The sequence below is a fragment of the Seriola lalandi genome, unplaced genomic scaffold, assembly GCF_002814215.2.
Source record: "Seriola lalandi dorsalis isolate HSWRI2012SDOR001 ecotype SW California unplaced genomic scaffold, Sedor1 jcf7180002054259, whole genome shotgun sequence".
Lineage (NCBI taxonomy): Eukaryota > Metazoa > Chordata > Actinopteri > Carangiformes > Carangidae > Seriola > Seriola lalandi.
The window spans coordinates 361,988-368,706 of NW_019524812.1; positions in this window are offsets into that span (position 1 = coordinate 361,988).

The following is a 6,719-nucleotide window of genomic DNA, read 5'->3' on the forward strand; positions in this document are numbered from 1 at the left end:
TCTGAGCTGGTCACAAACCCTGCACAGGCCGGTGTCAGCACCCAAATCAGCCAATCACAACATGAAGGGTTCATGGTGTCTGTTAGTAGGAGGGTGAGGCCAACGTTGTGTGTGTTTGAGCGTGTGTGTTTTTCTGACCAGTGGTGTGCCCCTTCGCGGTAGTGATGTGGACTTTGAGATCTAATAGTTGTGTCTCAGCTCCACGGAGAAAGCTTTTGTTGGTGGGAGAGTTGGGAGAAGTCGCCAAACAAAAACGAACACACACACACAACCAACACTGTCACAGGAGATTTAATATGCTACAAACACTTGGACAACTTTTGCTTAACACTCTTTACCTTTATAACAAAAAGGTATATTGATGTAAGGAGAAAGCATCTGGGATTTTGGTTATTGTAACACTGTGACACAGTTTATTTGTTGAGCTTTTGGCTTTATTACTGTTAAGTGATACTGTTCATGTTTCTTACTGGACTGTTTGTGAGTTAAATGAGAGAACACTGAATGCACCTGTCTACTTGTCCACATCCCCAGGGCTGTAGCCAGGATGTTAGAAATACTGATGTTAGATTTTTGGCATTTATGTTTATTTTCAGTAAACTTATTAAATATACTGTCCATGATTTTTATTTCCCCAAATGATGACTAATCTCCTCACTTTTAGTGGCTAAATACTGAATCTGAAATGAAATATCCACAGAGAATGCAAAGAAAGACAAAAATGTAAACTCCCTAAAGGTTACGAAAACCCCCAAATTCACATCGAGGTAATGACCTCATTGTCCTCAATGGTAGCTACATCCAGCAACAATATCAGACCACAAACATATAATCCTTACAAAATTAATACTTTTCATCCAAAACACTGTGTTCATAAAATGTGCCCCAACCAGTCACAATTAATTCCTTCAACTTTTATTTATATAAAGAGAGAAGTTCATTGTCTTTCATACTGGAAAAAAAACCAAAAAAAACTAACATTTCAACAATCATTAAACTTAGAAAACTGAACATAAGAGATGATAAACTATGAAAAGAACATGAAGAAGAGTAAGTGACTATCACCTGCATAAGAGGGTACCTTTAGAATAAATAACTGCCACAGGGAAAACATATGCAAGGCAAACAGAGAGGGACCCAGGACAGAACCTTGGGGAACACCACAAAATGTAGTTTACACTGAGGATGTGCAGTTATCAACAACAACTGAGAATCTCCAATTAGAGAGGTAAAAGGAGAGGCACTCCAGCAACAATCATAATAGAGTGTTAAAAGCTGTCAAGAGATCCAGCAGTACTATTCACCTGCATCCATTTCAAACCTAAAACTGAAGTGCAGACAGAGCCATCTGACAGCTTGGCCTCGTGGACTTTATAGACATGAAGTGCAGCTTTCTGGCAGTAGCAGCACAATCACAAATTCAGATTAAACTTAAGATGATTAGCTCTGAAAATGCTCACAACAAAGGGAATTTATCAGCTGTGTGTTTGCTTTCCTACAGGGCAGGCCTGTGGCCATGAGAGGCTCTCACTTATGTATGAGAAGATTGTGCTTTATCATGTAGAAAGCCAATTAACTGGGAGTATTTAATTACATTTCTCATGTTATACTGTGTGAAGCCTCCAATCATCTCTGCAGTCCCTGTCCTGTTGTCCTCGTCCTCCTCTGAATAGTTGAGGTGGTGGATTAAATCATCAGCAGTGCCGACTGAGACAGAGATAACAAGAAAAAGAAAGATGCATTCGGGAGCGATCAGACAAACCGCAGGATTCCCTCTCTGCTCTTTATCCTCGCACAGTTCCCACAATCCCCACCTTCTCTCACCCATCCCTCCTCCCGCAACGACCGCACAGTGAAACTTGAACCCTGGAATTACACCCGCTGCACCTCTCCCCCCCTCCCCTCCCCTCACCCTCCTAACCTCTAACAGTGAGAGTGTGGGAGGAAGGGGTGAGAGGCTACACGGTCCCGGGCAACCATCCGTCAATCGAGTGCCTCTCTTTTTGCCATTCAACACCTTCAGATAATGAGAGGAGGGAAAGGCAAGGAGGGTTCATTCTTATAGGGGGTTATATAATGTCACTGATCACTGAGGACGAGCTCTGAGGGAGGAGTGTCAGTTCAATTTGGTCTGAGTACCAGGTAACACTGGTGAAAATGGAGGCAGGTTGATTTAAAAACAAAAGAGGAGGAAGTTCACTGATTTCTCTTTTTTCACAGCAGGACAGTGTTACATCAAACAGGCAGAAATTGTTGCCAGATAATGATGGTGAAAATAAATTTCAAAACTAACCTAAATAAGGATCTTCCCTGAGTGAAAGTCAACTGGCTCACTTTCATCCCAGAGATCTGCTAAGGTTGTTTTTTCAAAGATTGCAGAAGCAGGGTGTGGCTGACACAGAAAAACATGCACAAATACCCAATGACAACAGGTACGGATGTAGACTGCTTCTACAATTAATTTTTACAGTATGATATCATATTACTGTCTGAAGTCTGCAAATACTGCAAGATTTTGACCAAATAAATAACTTTGTTGTGAATTATAACCACTATGATAGGAAAATATGTATGTGGACAAAACAATTGTCAGGTGAAAATGGTAAGAAATGCATCTAATTGATGTTTTCAACTTTAATTATGCCAAATAGAATCAGGAAATGTGTCAATATGATATTAACTGCTCTGTGATTTTTTTTTTTTTAATGGTAATAACATGACGTTCATTATACAGCTGCACTGCTGTTATCTTACACAATTTTTTGACAGTTGAGTGAAATCAACCACACAAAAATCAATGCCTCTACCTGCTTGTCTACAATAGCCACAATACTTTTTTCCAAATCAGAGACTAGTTCAACCTTTTAGTTTAGATAAAATATTATATGCAAGTACCGGTAGTGGAATATACAGTACACATTGTCAACACTCATGTACTTGTACATGTCCAATGTCAATATATACAATATGGGTAGCTGTAATTCTGCAAGTGAACATAAAAATCCACAAAACTGCAGTTAAATTTTTCACCTGGAAGTGGATATCATATGACACGATGTGATGCGGAACAATACATTAGATACAACACATTAAGATACAATATGATATATGATGCAATATGATACAATGTAATATGATTTTTTACATTACAATACAATATGATACAATATGTTGCAATAGGATACAATACTATATGGTACACAATGTAATACAATACAATATTTTACAACACAACATGATACAATACAATACAATGTATAACAATACCATATGATACAGTGTGATACAGTAGCCTAGGTAAAAATATGTAACAGTATGATATGGTAATATAGCATTCATTAGATATGATATGATACGTGATCTAATACAACACAAGATGATGTGATATGATATATGATTGATATGATATATGATATGATGATATGATACAGTGTAGTAAAATACGATATGCTGTAATTTAACAAGCCTGTGATGATGCAGACTTAGTCATGACTCCATTCTCAGCTCTTGCTCTTTCATGATGAAACATTTTTTCTTGCTCTTTTCTTGCACATTTTGACATTTAAGCTGGAGCTGTTTGACGCCACATCAACACATACTGGAACATTGAGATCAGGTGTTTAGTGAACTGAGCTGGTTGTGCATTCATTCATTCATTCATTCATTCATTCATTCATTCATTGCATAAGGCTTCTGAAAAAAATCTTGAGTTTATTATTGGCAAAATGTTTCTCTTTGTTGTTACTAGAATGACTCTTTAGACTTACAGTGTACTATTCATGTGGAGCGCTTTAAGGGTGAACTGAAATGCAAACAAATCACAATGTGAAGAAGGTGGAAAAGATGAGGCAATCAAACACCTGCCCACTCAAACACTCTGACAAACTGTTCCTCAAACGTCTGTTACTCTTTGTCTTCCATAAACACACACACACACGCACACGCACACACACACACACACACACACACACACACACACACACACTTCTCTGTTCTTGCTGCACCTGGTGACCCTCCTTGTGAACCTGATACAAACACACTCACAGTTATTCAGTTGCTCAGGTAATTACACACATGCACACGCACGCACACACACACACACGCACAAACTTATATTTAGGTCAGTCAGTTTTGTTTCTTTTCCAGCCCAGAAACATCCATCCAAAAATGCCAGAAAAACTGGATTTGACCATACACCCCTCACTGTCCACTCCCTTCCCTACACACACACACGCACACACACACGCACACACACACGCACACACACACACACACACACAATGCTCGCTCAGAGGTCAGAGGTGCTGTCTGGATAGCATGCATAGTAAGGTTAAAAGGTGGAGTTCAGTCCTGTGACAGGTGAAATAGCTTTCATGTTTGTTTCCTGCAGGCCTGAGGGAAGGTGAATTGCAGCCTCTAACTGCCTCAACCAGAGCCTCTGCATGGAACAAATATCCACTGTCACCTGGGTTATATAACTCTTTAACAGTTTAGTTTACTTGTCTTTTAATTTACTTGCACGCAGCATCACATTAGTATGATTAGTCCTAGAATTGTTACCTAGATTAGGCTTGGACATATGGTGTCTCAGTGGACTTTTACAGAGAACGCACATACATAAACTTGGCTTCAGACACCAAGGCAGCTGAGAGCTTTGCACATAGTCAATACCATCTAAAGAAACACAAACTAAATATACTGTATATGTAACTGCAGATACATTTTTACAAGGATAATTTCCAAATATATCATCCAAACTATTAAGTATTTCTTAATAGTTTTTATTTGTAAATAGCAGTAAGAATACTGATATAATGATAATAATATAATAAATCTTACTGTTTGGTGGTTTCATCTGTAACAATTTATCATATTTTATAAACCGCTCGTAGGCTCTGTGTGAGAAATCTTAACCCTTTCACTCCGGTGATGTGTGTGAGTGATGCAGCAGAAAACGGGCCGGGACAAAGCCGGTTAACCAGCGGGGAGAGTGAGGGGGGCCGGGGGTCTGCTGGTGCCGGGGTCGTGGGATCAGAGTAGGTCATGGAGGTGTGGGAGTGTCTGCTCGGCCCTCTGACCTTTGTCACTGAGGCTTCTTATAATCCCGTCCTCAAAGACCATACGGACATAATGGAGAGCCTATGAATGGAGTTAAATGGTGACCATTAGGCGGATCTGTGTCGCTATTCTTCTTGTTTGTTTAGTCCCGGTCAGTCTCACGTTTTCAGTGTAATCAGGCGTGTAATGGAGGGACGGCTGGAGACGCCTGGAGAGGTCTGGAGTGAGCACCGCAGGACAACAGTTTATTGGAGATGGATATCCACCTAAACTTAATGAATGACACGACACAAGAGGGCGGGGGTGGGGGTATAATTGGATGTCCCGAGTTCCGACCAGAGTTCACAAGTGGTTTGCCAAAGCACATCTTCAGAGAACTGTTAAGATTGATCAGTGTGGGTGAAACTGCACCGTCCAGTATAAAAAACAAAAAAACTTTCTTAATAACGTACTTATTAATGGAAGATATTAAAAACTGAGGGTGTCACTTTCTGATGAGGAAGCCTTTCTAATGCCCGTATAATAACTGATGACTTTTATAATTATTAATAAATTGTTTACTAATGCTTTATTGCAAAATTATAAGCCTTTCATCAGAACAATGTTCGGGTTGCCAGGTTGTCAAATTTCTATGACTGTTAGTAATTAACAGACAATATAAGCCTTCAACACAGCGGTTATAAATATTAATGAGTTATTAATAAATGTGCTTTTAGAGCCATCAATCAATTCCTTAATTGTTAATAAATTGTTAATAAATTAATTTCAGTCCTGTCTACAAAGCACACCTTCCAAGAACTGTTTATAAGGGAATACAGCAGAATTCTGCAAATAAAAAACAACTTTTGAGTTGGCAGGTTGTAAAATTTCTCTGACAGCGTCTAACAACTCTTACTATCCAACAAGCTATCAGTTCTCCAGTTGTAAATGTTATTAATAAATGGGGTTTTCCCACAATAATCCGCCATGTCTGTTTTTAATGTTGTTAAGACATTTTGGTCCTTTTCCACTGGAACAGTATAATGACGAAATAAAGGGCTAAAAAAGACAGACAAAGCAAGTGTCCTGCTGGAGGAGGAAAAACATTTCGTAACCTGGCAACCAAAATATGTAAAGCCTCTTCTATAGCTGCCAAATTATACTGAGAACCGCAGTGAACTTCCTATAGCCTAATGGTAATTGTAACTTGGTTACCTCAGAATTAAAGTGATTTGCTGTGATGTGCTTGTTGTCTACATCTTGTATAAAGCAGGGACATTTTACAGTGTGAGTCACTCTACTCTGTGTAGAACAGACCTGGAACTGACTCAAGATGCTTTTAAGATGGCTTTCTCTCTTCACAGCCTTATTTATCATAATAATGCACCATAATTTACGATAAACCCGCCTGCGTACAGTAGATTTGGTGATTTCTGGTGAGGTGCCTTTAGGTGGAGTAGACTGCCACCTAGCGGCGCTTTCACAGAACTGACTGAGAACTCGTCTGATCGAGTGTTGTATTAAACTGTATTAGATAAATATCTCTTTAATATGCTCGATAAATTAATGTAATTAATTTAAGTGTTGGTTGCTTTTGCGTCTCTTCTCAAACACAGACGCAGTGACCACCTGCTGTAGCTCTACGCACACATAAACTTAAACACATTTCATACTTGTAAAAC